The sequence below is a fragment of the Amphiura filiformis genome, chromosome 15 (assembly GCF_039555335.1).
Source record: "Amphiura filiformis chromosome 15, Afil_fr2py, whole genome shotgun sequence".
Taxonomy (NCBI): domain Eukaryota; kingdom Metazoa; phylum Echinodermata; class Ophiuroidea; order Amphilepidida; family Amphiuridae; genus Amphiura; species Amphiura filiformis.
The window spans coordinates 16,934,216-16,956,664 of NC_092642.1; positions in this window are offsets into that span (position 1 = coordinate 16,934,216).

Here is a 22,449-nt window from a genome sequence, read left to right on the forward strand (position 1 = left end):
AAGTGACCCCTCATAACCTTTGACCCTAAATAAAAATCAATAATGTAAACGAGATCTGATTGCGTTCGCCTGCGACCGCGAGGATGCACAGCCAGCAGTGACAAATGAGTTATGACTCCGAATCTGTGAGAACCGGAAGTGATCCCTTAATTACCTTTGACCCCGCAAAAATATTACATAGTGCTTAGGATGTCATAAGGAATATTCCTGGTGAATTTTCAGCTTTATCGGAACTTATACATGGATTATGATTTTTTTAAATTTATGATTGACCTTTTGACCCTTTTAATGACCTTTGACCTCAATGAAAATAAAACCCTATATACAACGACAAAATGCATTGTTCCACTTTTAATTAAAAAATTCTACTATGTTTAGTTGTTGAGATAAAAATTCTTGAAGTTATTTAGCTAAAACAGGAAGTTACCCCTTAATGACCTTTGACCCCCAAAATAAAAAATACCATGCATACACCATGTAACACTAATTCATGTATGATGGGTATATTACTCTGGTTTGTTTATATTTTGAGATAAAAAAATTAAAACTTTTTGATAATTTTGGTTTTTGACCGGAAGTAACCCCTTAATGACCTTTGACCCCAAAACTGTAGGCATCCTAAAGACCCTAGATAATAGCGATGCATGTGTGCTAATGGCGACTCTCTGCTATGTAATTTGTAAAGACAGTGATTTGAATATTTTTTACAAATTTTTCAGACTTTTACCGGAAGTGACCCCTTAATGACCTTTGATTCCAATTTTGTGGTATAACTTTTAGACACTGGCTATAGATGATGCATGTGTGTAAGTGACGTCACGGTGCTATGTAATATGTGGGAGGAGTAGCATTTTTAGTGAAAATCCAAGTTTTGGCCATTGACCGGAAGTGGATGACATTTGACCGGAAGTTGATCATGTGACATCTGTGGCACCACCAAACGGTTATACTGACCAAGTATGGTCAACATGCCTGAAAGCATGTGGCTACGATGGCTGATCATAGTGTTGACAGAAGAAGAACGAGATCTGATTGCGTTCGCCTGCGACCGCGAGTATGCACAGCCAGCAGTGACAAATGAGTTATGACCCCGAATCTGTTAGAGCCGGAAGTGATCCCTTAATTACTTTTGACCCTGCAAAAATATTACACAGTGCTTAGGAAGTCATAAGGAATATTCCTGGTGAATTTCAGCTTAATCGGTACTTATACATGAATTTTGATTTTTTTTAAAAATTTATGATTGACCTTTTGACCCCCTTAATGACCTTTGACCTCAATGAAAAAAAACTTATGTACACCGACAAAATACATTGTTCCAATTTTTATTTTAAAATTCTACTTTGTTTAGTTGTCGAGATAAAAATTCTTGAAGTTATTTAGGTTTTTGACCGGAAGTGACCCCTTAATGACCTTTGATCCCATTTCTGTGAAGGACTTTTAGACACTGGCTATAGGCGATGCATGTGTGTAAGTGACGTCACGATGCTATGTAATATGTGGGAGGAGTAGCATTTTTAGTGAAAATCCAAGTTTTGGCCATTGACCGGAAGTGGATGACATTTGACCGGAAGTTGATCATGTGACATCTGTGGCACCACCAAACGGTTATACTGACCAAGTATGGTCAACATGCCTGAAAGCATGTGGCTACGATGGCTGATCATAGTGTTGACAGAAGAAAGAAAGAAAGAACTAGATCTGGTTACAGATCTGGACCTAGCCGGGGCCGGAAATGCCAGTCTTAACTTAAAGTTTGACCTTAGACCGGCTAATATGGACATCTCACACCATTAATGGTGCATCACTGTAGCATGTAGGGGCTTTATCCGTCTTCCATAGGCTGAGATACAGCTACTTTTCCGTAATTTTTAACATTTTTTGCAAATTTGACGTTTTGACCTCCTTAATGACCTTTGACCCCAATATTAAAAAACCTCATATACACTTAGAAAATGCATTGTTACAGTTTAAATTAAAAAAATCTACTATGCTTAGTTATGGAGATAAAAATTCTTCAAGTTATTTAGCTTAAAACCGGAAATGACGTCTAAATGACCTTTGACCAAAAAATAAAAATACCGTACATACATCGGGTAACACTCATGCATATATGAAGTTTATATTACTCTGGTCTGGTTACGTTTTGAAATTTAAAAAAATGAACATATTTGATGATTTTTGGTTTTTGACCGGAAGTGACCCCTTAATGACCTTTGAACCCAAAACTGTAAACATCCCAAAGACCCTGGTTGGTAGCAATGCATGTGTGCTAATGACAACACTCTGCTATGTAATTTGTAAAAGCAGTGATTTTTTGAATATTTTTAGATTTCAGACCGGAAATGACCCCTTAATGACCTTTGACCCAAATTCTGTGAATAACTTATAGGCACTGGATATAGCCGATGCATATGTGTAAGTGACATTATCGTACTATGTAATTTGTGGCAGAAGAAGCATTTTGAAGATATTTGGTTTTATACCGGAAATGACCCCTTAATGACCTTTGACCCCAAATTTGTGAATATCCTATAGACACTGGATATAGCCGATGCATATGTGCAAGTGACGTCATTGTAGCCTGTAACATATAGGAGAAGAAGCATTTTGAAATTTGTTGCCAGAAGAAAGAAAGAAGCAGAAGAAACTAGTGGCAAATGGTGGTCATAGACCACAAACCTAGCTGGGGCATGTTGGTGTTTTGGAGGTATCTGACCCCTGCAAAATGTTCCAGAAATGTTCCCCTGGTCATGAGGTTTGTTGTCACCGAGTTTGAGTCCCATACGACTTGCAGATGCCCAGAAAGTTAAATTTTACGATTTGACCCAGATGACCTTTGACCTGACCCCTGTACCGCATTCCAAAGTGTTCCCCTGGTCAGTAAAATTTGTTATCACAGAGTTTGAGCCCCGTACCCCTTCCAGATGTCCAGAAAATGCATTTCTAAAATTTGACCTCTGCATGACCTTTGACTTGACCCCTTCAAATTGTTCCCATGTTCATGAGATTTGTTGTCACTGAGTTTGAGCCCCATACCCCATACAGATATCCAGAAAATGAAATTTTATGATTTGACCCCAGTTAACCTTTGACATGACCCCTGCAAAGTGTTCGAAAATATTCCCCTGGTAATTAAGTTTGTTGTCACAGAGTTAGAGCACGGTACCCCTTACAGATGTCCAGAAAATGCATTTCTAAAATTTGACCTCTGCATGACCTTTGACCTGACCCTGTAAAATGTTCCCCAGGTAATGAGATTTGTTGTCACTGAGTGTGAGCCCCATACCCCTTACAGATATCGAGATACGGCAAAATAGATTTTACCCCCTTAATGACCTTTGACCCCAATTCTGTGTGCAAGGTATGGGCACTGGGTAAAGCCGACGCACATGTGTAAGTGACGTCATTGTGCTATGTAATATGTGGCAGAAGAAGCATTTTGAAGGTATTTGATTATATACCGGTAATGTCCCCTTAATGACCTTTGACCCCAATTCTGTTTGCACCCTATGGGCATTGTATATAGCCGATACATATGTGCAAGTTACGTAATTGTAGGGTGAAACATGTATAGAGGAGAAGCATTTTGAAATTAATTGCCAGAAAGAAAGAAAGAAAGAAAGAAGAAAGATCCGATAGCAAAACAGTACCTAGCTCGGGGGGTTGAAAACCCCCCAGCTAGGTAAGAAGAAAGATCCGATAGCATCACAAGACCTAGCCGGTGTCCCGGCTAGGTAAAGAAGAAGAAGAACGCGGTAAAAAGAATGCACATCGCCGATGGCGGATGTGCAAGAACGAGATCTGATTGGTTGCGGTCACCTGCGACCGCGAGCACAGCCACCAGGCGGTTTTGTTGATAACCGGAAGTGATCCCTTAATAACCTTTGACCCCGCAAAATATTACATACTGCTCAGGATGTCATAAGGAATATTCCTGGTGAATTCCAGCTTAATCGGAATTTATAAATGGATTTTGATTTTTTTAAATTTATGATTGACCTTTTGACCCCTTAATGACGTTTGACCTCAATGAAAAAAAAACCTTATGTACACCGACAAAATGCATTGTTCCAATTTTAAATAAAAAATTCTACTTTGTTTAGTTGTCGAGATAAAAATTCTTAAAGTTATTTAGCTAAAAACAGGAAGTGAACCCTTAATGACCTTTGACCCCCAAAATAAAAATACGGTGCATACATCAGGTAATACCAATTCATGTATGATGGTTATATTGCTCTGGTCTGTTTACATTTTGAGATAAAATTTTTTAAAATTTTTGATAATTTTGGTTTTTGACCGGAAGTAACCCCTTAATGACCTTTGACCCCAAAACTGTAGGCATCCTAAAGACCCTAGCTAGTAGCGATGCATGTGTGCTAATGGCGACTCTCTGCTATGTAATTTGTAAAGACAGTGATTTTTTGAATATTTTTTACACATTTTTCATACTTTTACCGGAAGTGACCCCTTAATGACCTTTGATCCCAATTCTGTGAAGGACTTTTAGACACTGGTAATAGGCGATGCATGTGTGCAAGTGACGTCACGGTGCTATGTAAAATGTGGAAGAAGAAGCATTTTAGTGAAAATCACGTTTTTGGTCATTGACCGGAAGTGAATAACATTTGACCAGAAATGATCATGTGACAGTTGTGGCACCACTCAATGGTCCTAGTGACCAACTTTGATCAACATGGCTGAAAGCATGTGGCTACGATGGTTGATTTAATGATGTTGACAGAAAGAAGAAGAAGAACTAGATATGGTTGCGGTCGCCTGCGACCGCGAGCATGCACAACCGCCAGGTATTTTAGAAGGTATTTTGTTTAACACCGGAAGTGACGCCTCATAACCTTTGACCCTAAATAAAAATCAATAATGTAAAATATGCGGGTAATCGGAACTTATACATGGATTTTGATTTTTTTTAAATTTATGATTGACCTTTTGACCCCCTTAATGACCTTTGACTTCAATGAAAAAAAAAACCTTATGTACACCGACAAAATGCATTGTTCCAATTTTAATTAAAAAATTCTACTATGTTTAGTTGTCGAGATAAAAATTCTTGAAGTTATTTAGCTAAAAACAGGAAGTGACCCCTTAATGACCTTTGACCCCAAAAATAAAAATACCATGCATACATCAGGTAACACTGATTCATGTATGATGATTATATTACTCTGGTCTGTTTACATTTTGAGATAAAAAATTTTTTCAAACATTTTTGATAATTTTGGTTTTTGACCGGAAGTAACCCCTTAATGACCTTTGACCCCAAAACTGTAGGCATCCTAAAGACCCTAGCTAGTAGCGATGCATGTGTGCTAATGGCGACTCTCTGCTATGTAATTTGTAAAGACAGTGATTTTTTGAATATTTTTACAAATTTTTCAGACTTTTACCGGAAGTGACCCTTAATGACCTTTGATTCCAATTTTGTGGTATAACTTTTAGACACTGGCTATATATGATGCATGTGTGCAAGTGATGTCACGATGCTATGTAATATTTGGAAGAAGAAGCATTTTAGTGAAAATCACGTTTTTTGACCATTGACCGGAAGTGGATGACCATTGACCGGAAATTGATCATGTGACATTTGTAGCAAGTGCCAGTGATGAGTGTGTCTAAGTTTGGTTGAAATCCATGAAAGTATGTCGGAGCTAGAGCAATTTGTAAATTTCAAGAGGGGGGGGTCTGCAAGTGTTGACAGAAGAAGAAAGAAGACTAGATCTGGTTACAGATCTGGACCTAGCCGGAGCCGGAAATGCCAGTCTTAAAGTTTATGGACATCTCATACCATTAATGGTGCATCACTGTAGCATGTAGGGGCTTTATCCGTCGTCCATATGCTGAGATACAGCTACTTTTCCGTAATTTTAAACATTTTTTTGCAAATTTGACGTTTTGACCTTCTTAATGACCTTTGACCCCAATACAAAAAAACCCTCATATACACCACAAAAATGCATTGTTACAGTTTAAATAAAAAAAATCTACCATGCTTAGTTATGGAGATAAAAATTCTTGAACTTATTTAGCTTAAAACCGGAAATGACGTCTAAATGACCTTTGACCAAAAAATAAAAATACCGTGCACACATCGGTAGCACTAATGCATATATGAAGTTTATGTCACTCTGGTCTGGTTACGTCTTGAGATAAAAAAAAAATGAACATATTTGATGATTTTTGGTTTTTGACCGGAAGCGACCCTTAATGACCTTTTGACCCCAAAACTGTAGACACCCCAACGATCCTGGTTGGTGGCAATGCATGTGTGCTAATGACAACACTCTGCTATGTAATTTGTAAAAACAGTGATTTTTTGAATATTTTTAGCTTTCAGACCGGAAATGACCCCCTTAATGACCTTTGACCCAAATTCTGTGAATAATTTATAGGCACTGGATAAAGCAGATGCATATGTGCAAGTGACGTCATTGTAGGATGTAACATGTAGGAGAAGAAGCATTTTGAAGATATTTGGTTTTATACCGGAAATGACCCTTAATGACCTTTGACCCCAAATTTGTGAATATCCTATAGACACTGGATATAGCCGATGCATATGTGCAAGTGACGTCATTGTAGGATGTAACATGTAGGAGAAGAAGCTGTTTGAAATTTGTTGCCAGAAGAAAGAAGCAGAAAGAAAGATCCGATAGCATCACAAGACCTAGCCGGTGTCCCGGCTAGGTAAAGAAGAACGCGGTAAAAAGAATGCACATCGCCGATGGCGGATGTGCAAGAAAGAAGAACGAGATCTGATTGGTTGCGGTCACCTGCGACCGCGAGCACAGCCACCAGGCGGTTTTGTTGATAACCGGAAGTGATCCCTTAATAACCTTTGACCCCGCAAAATATTACATACTGCTCAGGATGTCATAAGGAATATTCCTGGTGAATTCCAGCTTAATCGGAATTTATAAATGGATTTTGATTTTTTTTAAATTTATGATTGACTTTTTGACCCCCTTAATGACCTTTGACCTCAATGGAAAAAAAACCTTATGTACACCGACAAAATGCATTGTTCCAATTTTAAATAAAAAATTCTACTATGTTTAGTTGTTGAGATAAAAATTCTTGAAAATATTTAACTAAAACCGGAAGTGACCCTTAATGACCTTTGACCCCCAAAATAAAAATACCGTGCCCACATCAGGTAAAACTGATTCATGTATGATGACTATATTACTCTGGTCTGTTTATATTTTGAGATAAAAATTTTTAAACATTTTGATAATTTTGGTTTTTGACCGGAAGTAACCCCTTAATGACCTTTGACCCCAAAACTGTAGGCATCCTAAAGACCCTGGCTAGTAGCGATGCATATGTGCTAATGGCGACTCTCTGCTATGTAATTTGTAAAGACAGTGATTTTTTGAATATTTTTTACAAATTTTTCATACTTTTACCGGAAGTGACCCCTTAATGACCTTTGATCCCAATTCTGTGAAGGACTTTTAGACACTGGCTATAGGTGATGTATGTGTGCAAGTGACGTCACGATGCTATGTTATATGTGGGAGGAGTAGCATTTTGAGTGAAAATCATGGTTTTTGCCACTGACCGGAAGTGGATGACATTTGATCGGAAGTTGATCATGTGACATCTGTGGCACCACCCAATAGTCCTAGTGACCAACTATGATCAACATGGCTGAAAGCATGTGGCTACGATGGCTGATTTAATGATGTTGACATGATGTTGACAGAAAGAAGAAGAACGAGATCTGATTGGTTGCGGTCACCTGCGACCGCGAGCACAGCCACCAGGCGGTTTTGTTGATAACCGGAAGTGATCCCTTAATAACCTTTGACCCCGCAAAATATTACATACTGCTCAGGATGTCATAAGGAATATTCCTGGTGAATTCCAGCTTAATCGGAATTTATAAATGGATTTTGATTTTTTAAATTTATGATTGACCTTTTGACCCCTTTAATGACGTTTGACCTCAATGAAAAAAAACCCTTATGTACACCGACAAAATGCATTGTTCCAATTTTAATTAAAAAATTCTACTTTGTTTAGTTGTCGAGATAAAAATTCTTAAAGTTATTTAGCTAAAAACAGGAAGTGACCCCTTAATGACCTTTGACCCCCAAAATAAAAATACCATGCATACATCAGGTAACACTAATTCATGTATAATGATTATATTACTCTGGTCTGTTTACATTTTGAGATAAAAAATTTTTAAATTTTTTTGATAATTTTGATTTTTGACCGGAAGTAACCCCTTAATGACATTTGACCCCAAAACTGTAGGCATCCTAAAGACCCTAGCTTGTAGCGATGCATGTGTGCTAATGGCGACTCTCTGCTATGTAATATGTAAAGACAGTGATTTTTTGAATATTTTTTACAAATTTTTCAGACTTTTACCGGAAGTGACCCCTTAATGACCTTTGATCCCAATTCTGTGAAGGACTTTTAGACACTGGCTATAGGTGATGTATGTGTGCAAGTGACGTCACGATGGTATGTTATATTTGGGAGGAGTAGCATTTTTAGTGAAAATCACGTTTTTGGCCACTGACCGGAAGTGGATGACATTTGATCGGAAGTTGATCATGTGACATCTGTGGCACCACCCAATAGTCCCAGTGACCAACTATGATCAACATGGCTGAAAGCATGTGGCTACGATGGTTGATTTAATGATGTTGACAGAAAGAAGAAGAAGAAACTAGACTAAGCTGTGGTCTAACCCACGAACACAGCCGTGTTGTTACCCCTAATGACCTTATGACCCCAAAATATATGAAAACGGCCATAGACATAGGCTAATGTCAATGCATGGGTGCATGTGGCACCACTTTGCTATGTTACTTGTGGCAGAAGGGGCATTTTGAAGGTTTTTCGTCTCAGACCGGAAGTGACCCCTTAATGACATTTGACCCCAAATAAAAAAATACCACATATGAATTGAGTACCCACAATTCATGTGTGAACATACCGTTACTGTCCTATGTTTTTCTTAGCAAATAAAAAATTTTGACGGTTTTTCGTTTTATACCGGAAGTGACCCCTTAATGACGTTTGACCCCAAATAAAAAAATACCACATATGAATTGGGTATCCACAATTCATGTGTGAACATACCGTTACTGTCCTATGTTTTTCTTAGCAAATAAAATTTTTTGACGGTTTTTCGTTTTATACCGGAAGTGACCCCTTAATGACCTTTGACCCCAAATCTGTGAGGACCCCATAGACACTGGATAATAACAATGCATGTATGCAAGTGGTGTTACTGTCCTACGTAATTTGTGGGAGAAGAAGCATTTTAAAGGTATTTCGTTTTGTACCGGAAGAGGCCCCTTAATGACCTTTGACCCTAAATACAAAAATACCACATATACACAGGGTAATTACAATTTATGTGTGAACATACCGTTACTGTCCTATGTTTTTCTTAGCAAATAAAAATTTTTGAAGGTTTTTCGTTTTATACCGGAAGTGACCCCTTAATGACCTTTGACCCCAAATCTGTGTACACCACATAGACACTGGGTAATAGTAATGCATGTGTGCAAGTGGGGTCACCGTCATACGTAATCTGTAGGAGAAGAAGCATTTTGAGTTGAAATCACGTTTTTGACCCCTATGACCCCTGCGTGACCTTTGACCCCATGAGTTTCATGTGACATGTAGGGGCATGGACAATGATGGCTGTGACCAAGTCAAGTCAAAATCGGTCCAAGCATGTGAGTGCTAGAGCAAATGTAATGGTCGGCAGAAAGAAGAAGAAAGAAAGAAGAAAGAAGAAAGAACCTGTAAGAAAAAAGACACAGCCGTGACTAACGTCACGGCTGTGTAAGAAGAAGAACGCGGTAAAAAGAATGCACAGCGCCGATGGCGGCTGTGCAAAGAAGAAGAACGCGGTAAAAAAATGCACAGCGCCGATGGCGGCTGTGCAAGAACGCGGTAAAAAGAATGCACAGCGCCGATGGCGGCTGTGCAAGAACGCGGTAAAAACAATGCACAGCGCCGATGGCGGCTGTGCAAAGAAAGAAAGAAGAAGAACGCGGTAAAAAGAATGCACATCGCCGATGGCGGATGTGCAAACACTCAAAATCGATTGAAATCTACCATTGTATTCTAGTCAAGTTTCATTTCATCTCAGTCCCGAATACATTCATACACACTTCAAAATAAATAAAACACACCAAACAAATTATTTCTTGTTTTGTTCATTAAGGGCTGGGGTATGAACGTTTGGACAGTATTTATTGTGGGACATTAGAGCACATCAGACATATCGAATTGCATTTTGAATACGAAGAATGTCATTCTGATATCAAATAATTTTGATTTTTTGTAATTCGCAATTTAATACACATTTTATGGCAAATCATTAAAAATTGATATTTTTGATATTTAACAGTATTTGAAGTAAACTTTATATATGTGATGATTTATACTTAAAGTGTATGAAGGTGGGATGAAAAGCCGACGATCAATTGAAAATTTTGACCTTTCGTATTGAAGATATGGATTTTTTTCCCAAAACACCAACAAAAATTCGGTCTTTTTGGGAAAAAAAATCCATATCTTCAATATGAAAGGTCAAAATTTTCAATTGACCGTCGGCTTTTCCTCCCTGCTACATACACTTTAAGAATATGTCATTAGATTTATATAATTTACTTCGAGGACTGTTATATATCAAAAATTTGAAAAATATCAAATTTGTATAATTTGTCATAAAAGTTGTATTTATATTGTGATTTTCAAAAATGAAAATTATTTGATATCAGAAAGACATGCTTCGTATTCAGAATGCAATTCGATAGGTCTGAGGTGCTCTCATGTCCCACAAAAAACTACTGTCGAAACGCAATAAATGCTCATTTTAGATCCCTTAAAGTTACATGTTTATTAATCATGCTATGGGTGCGGTCAAACCGGGGGCCACACATGCGAACTACCTCGTATATTATAATATGCTACAATTTATAATTATATTGACATTATTGACATCGACATTATTGAAATTCTGGCGCATATAAACTGAATATATAATATTATGCTTATTGTAACGAATCATTTGCCTGACGTAATTCCTGCAAGTGCAAATATTTTACAATCATAATTGAACAAATCGTGAATTATATTTATTATAAAGCCTAATAGACATTTCCATAAACAAGATGCCAAGCAATCTTCTCGTTCAATTTTCAGTATATTGGTAGTAGTAGTGATTCTGAATTCCATGCAGAATATTATTCTGTCAGGAATATGTTTTACGAATAGAGGTCACATCCTGGTAGGAGAATGTACATCATCAAGGAGTTATTTTTAACTATATGTATGCACACAACACAGGGGCACTCACAATAGGCAATTGAACCATACAGGTAGCGCTGTGTTGTAGATATAGGAGATGAACCAGTTAGCGTCATATATGAAAAAGTATAAAAGCTATGATTTTAGTACTTTCTCTATGTTTCAATTATTTATTATTTTCAAAACAAACAATCATTATATTTACAAAAAATATAGCAAACTTTCCATGGTAGGGATTGGACCCAAGACAAAGTGCACCTAAATTAAGTGTCAACCCCACTTTTATCGGTACGCCGTCAGCTCCCTAGACTATGCCATAGTCGAATTTTATTAAAAATATGTTATTATTAGTCATGATGAACCCAGTTCGTTGAACTCAAAATTATACTGATGTTTATTAAAATTAAAGTAATCAATAGTAAAATGGTCATAAAGAGTTAAAAATATCAGACGATTAATAGTGACAATAAAAGTAATTGAATGCAACATTATCTTGCATAATTATAACGGCTCACTTTAATACTGAACAATTCTGATTTTGGAATCTACCAGTTTATTGATAGCGAACCCCGAAAATTCACTTGGGAAGCTTACAAACAGAGGGAGTAGGGTGACTGATCAGATGTGAAAATCTATCAATTGTGCACACATTAATTAAATCAGAGTTTTAAGCTTTTAAACAATATCCAGAGTATGCACAATGGGCAAGTGGACTACGGGGTAGTCTATCAGCTCCCCAAAGACCCAACGCCTCAAAACTCCAATGAGCACAGCAACAAAAATATACGATGTGTATTATATTTTATTTAGTGATTACTTTCTCCTTTGTTGTATTGTGCTACAAACCGATCAAAGAAATAATGTCGCCATTTATCAGAACCAAATGCAGTACCAATTAAATATTAGAAGCCCGTTTTGGGGAACATGTTGGCGAATCAGTGCATGACAAAAAAAACTGTTTTGTCTATCAAATTTTTATTTATATGTTGGACAGCTACCTACCTACATTATTTCTCAACTTTCAGCCACTCGCTATTTTAGCTCGCTATCCCACTTCAATTTCACTCCAAATTGATTCTATACAACCGGGGTTTTAAGCGTTCAAGTTGCCATCAACATGCCTTCAATTCCAGACCGACAAGTTTGATTTTCATTTATTAGCTCAGCTGACTGATTGATTGTTTTGCTAAATCAGAAATTTGAATCTATGGGTCTTTTTATCTTTTCAGTTTCGGGAGCTCTATTGTTCAGAAACGAAAACGCAAGGGATTATGTGAGTTGATCTGTAATTTGAATTAATTGAACTTTGAAGTACCAATCAGCATAACATTTCAATAGAGGAGGATGCCTGCTGTCATCAAGGCTGGATAAGAAAAGATTATAGAACACACACAGTGTTGAATTATACATGTAGAACACACAACGGTGTTTTAGCCCGTTCTGGTGTCCTCTAATACTTATGATAGACCTTTGATGTCGTTAATGTCGTTAAAGTGGTGAAAAATTGCCAATTCGAATGAAAAGGTCCACTTTGTTCTGTAAAAACGTTGAAAATCAGTCCTTAAACCACAAAAGGTCCATTTTTGAGCCGATTGCACCCCAATAAATCCTGGCTACCGGCCTGTGTCGCCCTTCCCTCCCCGGGCTTCTCTCCTGACTTTTTTTTGTATCAACATGATCAATGTAGTACACCCTATTTCACTTCCTCCCTCCCCCTCCGAATCAGTATCCCCTCTCCCTCCCCGGCCCCTTTTCTCTCATCTCGTGTTCTTTTTTTCTTCTAGTCTTTCCGTCTCTCACTCTCCTCTCTTTCTCCCTCGCCCCTCCCCTCACTTGTTCAGTCTGTCAGTCTCACGTACTCTTTGTGAAATGTATCATTTTGATCAATGCCTGACAAAAATCAGCTCCGCAAAAATAAACATTTAAAATAAACTCGAATCTCGCATATAGACGAATCCAACGAGCCAAGTGATGGCCAGAATTCAGTCGGCCATTACTGGGCCCGTCTACACAAAACTGGTGTTTTGTGCTTGGCTCGTTGGATTTGTTTATAGTCCCAACCAATTATTAGATTAGCAATTGCCATTGTTACGAACGCACTTCTTTTGTATTGCATTTCAATATAACTTGATGACCAAAGTGCTACTTGCACTCGTTTCATCGCCCATATGAAAGACTTTTGCTCAGAGGATGATTTAAGGAAGCCCCATCATGCACTGCAAACGTGTTATCACCAGAGTTTCAACTGCCACTTTACTTTTCAAATCCCATTGAATTCACATGTGCAAAAGAAGTTGTTTAAGAATTGTGCGTGTGTCATTATTACTTAGTCGATTTCAGATCTAAAGTGCTGTATGCATGAAGGATAATTTACACCTTCTGTAGGTAACATAAAATGTGAAATCGACCAGCATTGTGAATGCGTTTTTATTGTATATATATCAGTCAAAATTCAAATTTAACCATGTTCGTCAATGCAAAGTGCGCGCAGTGGTGTCATGTTCACTCACACAGCTGTGCTAACCGCAAGTCAACACAGTGGCGTGGTGGGAAGTGCTTAAATCATCCTCTGACTTTTGCTTATAACTTGGCAACATGGTTAGTATATATTTCAATGCTAGGCTATTTTCGCGAGTCACTCCCGCCTAGGCGGAAGTACCTATAGAGGGTATGCAATACGACGTCACTCATGACAGAGTCATCTTCATTTAAATAAAATTCTGTCCTCCATAAGGTACCACGGGGAAATTCGCATGATAATACAAAAAACGCGTGATAGGTATGAATGGTTGTGGAATCGATCTAGAGACCTGTCCCTCTGTCATCTTAAGGGGGTCGATCTTTTGTGCGTAATTATAGAGGGCCAGGGGATTCACTCTATCATTAAAAAAATTATTTGAAGAAGTCAAAGAGCCCTAGGAATAAAAACTGTAGTGTAGTTCACGCCAGATACAATTTCTTTATACGACAAAAATTAATTTTTGTAATCGATCAAAAAACAAACGTTTTATATCAATTTTAAATTTAGCCTGAATCCGTAAATATGGTACCTCTCGCCCTTTTTTAGGTCAAGGCTATTTTTACCATTATGCAGCGAACCATTGTTGAAGCTATTTCACATACATTACAAAACATTCTAGAGAAAGAATGAGGACATATAGTGTTGAAATATCTTTTGTTGATTTCGAATGATAATGTCATGAAGTCGTAAATTTTAAGGTCAAATTCCTAAAACCAAAACAAAACATTGCGACGCAGATAATTCCCGACTTACGCAATTTCATCATCACATCAGTGTCTTTATTATTTGTTTGAAACCTTTCCCAAACGTTCGTGCTATTTATGCATAAAACGGCTAATCTATCTTTACAAAACGCGTCTTTTTTTAGAAAACAAAAGGCTAAAGATGGCATTATGAGATTTATCTTTTATCATTACACTCATCCGCTCAACTGCCACGGTGGTCGAGTGGTAAAGCGCTAGACGCGTAATCGAAGGAAGTTTAAAATCGCTGGTTCGAGTCCCAACGAAGCCTGTGGAAGCTTTTTTTTTCTTCAAAATTCATGATCGCATTCCGAAATGAGTCACTTGTTGGTAAATCATGTATCGTATCCTTAAGGGGTGGGGGTATGAACGTTTGGACAGTATTTATTGTGGGACATTAGAGCACATCAGACATATCGAATCGCATTCTAAATACGAAGAATGTCCTTCTGATATCAAATAATTTTGATTTTTTGAAATTCGCAATGTAATACACATTTTATGGCAAATGATTAAAAATTGATATTTTTGAAATTTAACAGTACTCGAAGTACACTTTATAAATCTGATGATTTATACTTAAAGTGTATGTAGGTGGGATGAAAAGCCGACGATCAATTGAAAATTTTGACCTTTCGTATTGAAGATATGGATACACCAAACGCAAGTCAATAGAGTATCCGTGTTCTATAAGCTGCATATCCTATCAACGACTGTTATACATTGTTTAGGACTTTCAAAAGAAGTACCTGCATGTGCAACCATGATTTTTTCAAAATAGCCCGCCAAGATTCATGCAGGTAACTCCGAGGTCATGCATTGAATTGTTTTGAATAAAGAATACTACGGGAATCAGCGCCTTTTGTTAGAAGTCACACATGAGTGAAGTGGATAACCTCTATTGAAGCCGTACAACTTATCGCGAATTTACGACCGTAAAATCTAGACACAATTTAAAAATGTCTAGATTAGCACCAACCCTCTGATGTCAGTATGTCACGTTTTCATGTCAGAAATTAACATAACTACCTATACCCAAACCGAAAACAGAAATTATCTTCGTTCAACTTTTTAGTAGGCAACAAAAGACTAGAATAAAAGGATTGTTCACACCCTATGTTTGGAGTACTTGTACATGCATATTATTTCCAAAATTCGATTGTTGCTGTTATTGTTGTTGTAGTTATTACGGCAATACTAGCAGCATTGATTTATTTCTCCAAAGATATTAAAGAAAATATCAACACATTTTCCAGATCATAGATTCATGGTCTAGTGGTTTGATATAGGGGCCTACGACTTGAGTTCAGTATTGTCTGCATGCTGTTTCTGTTATAAAATGCTTCTGGAATCAAACACCTGAAAGCCCATTTAATAACCTTTAAAAATCCTGCTGTGCATCATTTTGGCCCTGTTTTATTACGACAATTATTACGCGCAAAGATTTTCAATCAAGTTGTATACTGAGCTAAAAAGAAGATTCCAATTTTTTGACGTTAGTTACTACTGTTACAATATTTCTTTTAAGGTTAAACAAAGTGTTGAAGGGCTTTGCCTCCAGAAAAAATATATTATTACCTTATACGTAAGAAAATATGTCTACTTATCATGTGAAATAAAAAATCCGGAAAAAATTGTGTGAAAATGTGTTTTTAGCCTATTTTTTAGCTGTTATCAAGCACTATTATTCGATTTGTTTACAAGCGCCAAGCAACTGTCGTCTGGGAGAGTGATTGACATCTTTATTATTAGAGAAGAATGGAATCTGTATAGTTCATGAATATTCATGTAGTATTTACACAACCTGTATCCCAGCCATTTTGCCTAGTTATCGTAATCGTTCATATAAGACGCCCATATGATCCATGGTGTTAAACTGATATTCAACAACTTTATATCTCTCGATCTTTGCGATCCGAAATATTGAATTTCAACTTTAGGCACATCTCTAGCAAGGTAATAAATACCTGTCACAAATAGAGGTCTTGAAATGTTACTTGCAACGTTAACAATGTGAATAGAGAACAAATCGGGTTCAAACATGCTTCAAAAATATGAAGGTAATTGTCAACGCCTACTACCAGAATAGCCGGAAGAGGGCAGACTTCATAAGGGAGTGTTCATATATTTTAGTGGGGGACAAAGAATTTGGAACTTATTTCGGGAAATTTCCTGGGTTTTTGGTTTTGTTTTTTTATTTTATCTTCCTGTTCGGGTGTTTCGGTTGGCACATTTTCGGGGCATTTTCATGCACTTTACAGGAGTTTTTCGTGGTTTCTCTGTAGCTGCCGTGTGTACTTTTCCCCACGTAGGGCCTACAGGGTATAAATCCCGGGTATAAATAAATAAATGAATAATAACATATAAAAAAAGAATCTGGAACTTCAACGTCAAAAAACAAGACAAATTGTACCCTGCTAACAATATCAACCCATATCCTCTCTGAGAATAAAAATAATAAGACTCCAACCTCACCTGCAAAAAATATTTTTTCGGGGGATAATTTATAAGGTGAAATGTGTCGTGGGATGTGCGGCAGATTTGGGGTGCATTTTCAGCCATTTAGTTTAGACTCTGTTGTATTTTTAGCCATGATTTTATTGACCCTCAGTGTCATGAAAATTAGGTTCAAGAAGGGTATTTTCAAAAAAAAAAAAAAAAAAGTAAATATTTGCGAAAACTTTCAGTCCAAAAGTTGATACAATTTTGGGTCTGTTTTCTTCAAATTTGGTTTAAAATCGTACCGTAGTTTTTCGGAGTCACAGCCTCACATCCTTACCCAAACCAGCTTGAGAAGGTTCCCCGGTGTGTGCAAATTTGTAATTTATAGGCCTACACTCGTTATTTAAGCCTAAAATCAAAGTGTTAATACCATTAACACTGCCATGGCCCGTTTTGTCGTGATGACTGGCTTCCAAAATGTAGGCCTATTTTAAATTATAAATCTGGTCCCGCTAGAGGTGTGTTTTTACCCGCGGAGGTCTCTCCCTCGGGTTCGTGGATGTGCCACAGTTTTGGGGTAGGCCTACCTTTTCAACGACTATGATGGGTGGGTTTACAGCGAAGACCAACTTTTGGGCGCATTTTGGCAAAAGTGCCCGTAAAAAGCGTCAAATTAGGCCAAATTTGGATGACTTTGATCCCCGCGGTACAAATGTTTTGAAGAGACCCGCCCGAGGTGTTTTTATTTAAAAAATGGTCGGGCCTGCTAAAAAACCTCCCGGAATCAAGCATGGGTAGGCCTACCAAAATGCCTTGAGACCCCCCCCCCAGCGCCGGGACCTACATGACATGATATTCTCCGCGAGTCCACCAGAAAATATAAAAATACAACATTTTGATAGGCCTACTATATTTGTCTGTATAAAGAGCTAGGCGTACCGGGATTTGCTGACTCCAATGTTCATTTTTAACCATTAATATTTGAGCCACGGCGCTCGGGAATGTGAAAAGCGGGGGAGTAGGAGCAACAAATTATTCAGGACTATGCGTGAGATTTTACTCATTTTCCAGCTTTTTGCGTGAGATTTATTACGTAGGCGTGAGATTATACTACCTTGGCGTGAGACCGTGAGAAAGTGACCCAATGCGTGAGACTCACGGCCAATGCGTGAGAATTGACAGCCCTGCTTGTAGGCCTACCGCGTATGTCTACCGTGATGACAGTAGCGTAGCTGTTGGGGGGGGCAATTGCAAAATTGCCTTATTTGGGCCCCCTGCCCCTAGTGCAAGGAAAAAAGAGGGAAAGGGGGGAGAAAGAGGAAAAAGAGAGGAGAGGGTGAGAGGAGGGCAGAGAGATGGAATCCAAACGATATGCAATACAGCTCAATAGGCCTACCATATACGATTATGATAAGCCTGGCAAAAATTGTCTATTTGGGCCCCAGCCCCCAGTGGGAAATTTGGTGGATATTTGGGCCCCTCCCCATAGGGCCTACAGTCTGGCCCCTCCTGGAAAAAAATCCCAGCTACGCCGCTGCGTGATGATGTTGCAAAGTTGCGGAAGTTCATTCATAAATTTCCCATTTCCACTCGACAACAACAGACCAGCACGCAGCGCGCAGTAGCTAATCCCCGAGCTAATCAGAGACATGTGCGCCGGCATGTGCGTTTCTCTTTCAACAGAAAATAATGTGACCATGTGACTGACACGATGTACGCTTCAAATAATTATGCGCTCGGCGTCAAAAGTATGATAATGGAAAAAATTTATAATGAACACTCCCTTATTTAGCCACACCTTTCTCGTGTTGCCTGGTATATCAGCAAAATCCTACACTATCGCCTTCCCTTGGTAAAATCCCTGATAAAAACTCGTGATATTGAAATTGAATTTCAGCGCCAGAACTTCCGTCATTCTAGCATCATGGATGGATAGGCTATGCAGTGGCGCCGCTAGGGGGGGGGGGGGCAGTATTTCCCCCAATATTTTTTCTTTCTCATCCAGTTTTTAGGCAAAATCCCCACAATTATGTAATTTTCCACTTTTTGCGGCAATTTCAAGTGCAATAAGTGCCCCCCGTCTCAAATTCACTTCCCCCCGGGCCCCATGCCCGGAAAAAAATTCTGGTTCCGCCACTACGGGTATGGCCATAGCTAGGGGCGTCCCCCTGCCCTTTGGTTATGCTGGACGTATGAGAAATTTAGAGCTTGTTCAATTCCGCCAATTTTAGAAATTTTAAAGGTAGGCCTATATACAGTGTAGGCATGTATATAGCCTAAAGAAAAACGGATCACAGTCAAATAAAATATAAAAATCGTAGGCCCAATAATTTTACTAATGGCATTTATTGAGCTGCTCACTTCTTGAAAATCCTATGGTTTAATATTGATATTATATAATTGAGCTCCTTGTCAAGCTCCTCAGTAGGCCTACACATAGGAGAGTGACTAACTGAGCTCCTGCTATTTTCAGAAATGAAGGCCTGGCCTATTAAATGAATAATTAGGATTGAGGCAGCCTTTTGTTTCATTTTACAGAACTTTTTGAATCCCCCAAAATTAGTGGGTTTTTTTTAATGGGGAGTAGGCTTTTAAAACGAAATTCAAATTTGGCAATATTTTCCATTGCTTAATGAATTGATCTGCGTGAAAATGCCTAAACATGTGGCCAGAGCGGGATGACTGGTATAAAAATCTTAACAAGACGTAGGCCTATGGGGTTGTATGAGGCTGTGGATCACGAAATGCCCCTTTATCGTAAGTTACACTTAAATTACAAGGATTTAAAATAAATCCTTAAGACTGTAGTTAGGGACCAATCAATTTTAGATTTAAAATTAATCTTATAGATTTGAATTTTAAATCTTAAAGATTTAATTTTAAATCTTAAAGATTTAATTTTAAATCTAACACTTGATTGGTCCCTAATCACAGTCCCTTGGGATTTATTTTAAATCCTTGAAATTTAGAGTGTAGGTAAAGTCATTCTTCCTTTCGACCTGCCAAAATCAGTAATTTTATTCCCTCCCCGGCCCCGGCTTGCCAAAAAATTGCTTTCTCGAAAGGCTGTGCAATCAAAACCGGTATTAGCCTACTAATTATAAGCCAAAATTTCCAAGCGACTCGCTAAAAATCGCTTGCCTCCCGTCTCGGCCAGCCGAAAATCGCTTGTCCGCACCCCCCTGGACTGCCAAATTTTTGTGGCCCCTCCCCTTGGCCTGCCAAAAATGCCCCATCCCCTTTGCATATAGCCTATATATAGGCATATGCCAATTTTTTGGGATCCCCAATTTCCATACCCATACCCATACCTTAAATGGATTTCTAAATATCTACCTGTTGCAAGCGCAGCATTGGCGCTGGATTTTAAGCTAGAAAATACCTAAATATTTTAAAATCCAAACTCGGCAACACCACTTGCCCTCGGCAACACCACTTGGCAATACAGCCCGTCGTAACAATGTCGTACGTAAACATGTGTTTTAAAAAGAAATGAGAGTGTCACTTCTGTCCAAAAAATTTCGAATTTTGGCCTTGAGCAGCGACAATCAGAGGTAAGAAAAACACAGTATGACGCAGCTTGAAATATAGAATCACTATATCAATTTTGAAGTGTGTACTTCAAAGCACAAGCCGAAACGAGGTGAAATGGTTCGAAAAAAAATTGATTTCGCTGTATCTTTTTATCGCGAAACTAGACAATTTGGCAGCAGCGAGTCGGAAAAATAGCAAATATCTCAATTTTCTGCTATCGAAATGAAAATTTAAATAGCACCTGCATGCAGAAGAGGGTTTATAGAAATAATGTAGGTCAGAATTTTGTCTATGAAATCTTGCACGGAATTATTATTACTGGTTACAAAACGACATACAAGTGGAGGCCATTTTACTTCAAATTCGGCCAACATTTTAAGCTTACATAAAAAATCGAGACAACCAATATCAAGAATGAATATGCACATTCTTTTATTGACTTGTTTGTAATGTGCGTCGAAGTTCCCAACAAAATCGCCACTTCCAATGACAAATTATGGCCGTGTTCCCAAAAATCTTGATGCTCCGGATATTGAAAAAAATTTGAAATGTTTGAAAAGTACATTTCATTTTGAGCCAAGTGGAAAATTCAAGCATAATAATGACCCTTACACTTTCAGCTTTTAGACGTAGTTTGTGTTTTCTCTCTCCGATATTTATTTCCAGAAATAGATAAGTTTAAAGGGGGCTACGTGCATCCCATTTTGCTTCTGAAAATGGCAAAATTGTGTATAACCTTAACCGTGACATTCATCATTATTTTTTTCATGGTGTAAGGTGAGTCAATTCTTCTTGCTGGTGGTGGTGACCGTACGACCCTCCCCCCTTTTTTTAAACGGCAGAGCACTAATGGTGTGTCCCTTCCAAAATGAACTGTGGGTATATAATCAGGTATATAGACCTTTGGACATTCCAATTTTCTTAAAACTGTAACCTAACACTATACCGTAACTGACTAAAGCATCTATGCGGAACATCACTTATTCCAAACTACGTCACTGTTGTGCACCTCTAGGCTAGCGCTAGTTGACTATTTATTGTTACACCGCCACTGACAGAGCAAATTGTTAATATTAACTAGTGGCAAATGGTGGTCATAGACCACAAACCTAGCTGGGGCATGTTGGTGTTGTGGAGGTATCCGACCCCCTGCAAAATGTTCCAAAAATGTTCCCCTAGTCATGAGGTTTGTTGTCACCGAGTTTTGACTTGAGTCCTGTACTCCTTACAGATGTCCAGAAAATGCAATTAGATTTGACCCCAGATGACCTTTGACCTGGCCCCTGCAAGATGTTCCATAATCCCCCCCTCCCAAGTCATGAGGTTGTCACCGAGTTTGAGCCTTGTACCTCTTACAGATGTCCAAATAACGCAATTCTAAGATTTGGCCCCAGAATGGTGTCCTTTGACCTGACCCGTGCAAAATGTTCCAACATGTTCCCCTGGTCATGAGGTTGTCACCGAGATTGAGCCCCGTACCCCTGATGTCCAGATATTGAAATTCGAAGATTTGACTCCAACTGACCTTTGACCTGACCCCTGCAAAATGTTACTCTTGTCATCAAGTTTATTGTCACTGAGTTTGAGTCCCGTACCCCTTACATATGGCCAGAAAATGCAGCATTTCTAAGATTTGACCTCTGCATGATCTTTGACCTGACCCTTGCAAAATGTTCCCCTGGTTGTGAGGTTTGTTGTCACTGAGATTGAGCCCCATATACCCCTTAGGGGGCAATCATTTTCTTCGGAAGGGGGGTCATACATTTTTGGAAAGAAAAATACGGGGGTGGGGGATAAAATTTTTGATGACCAAAATGTAGGGAGTCACAAGATGACCACAAAAATAACAAAAAATAATAATGACTGCCCTCATCATGCTATCATTTATTCTGATGGGGGGGT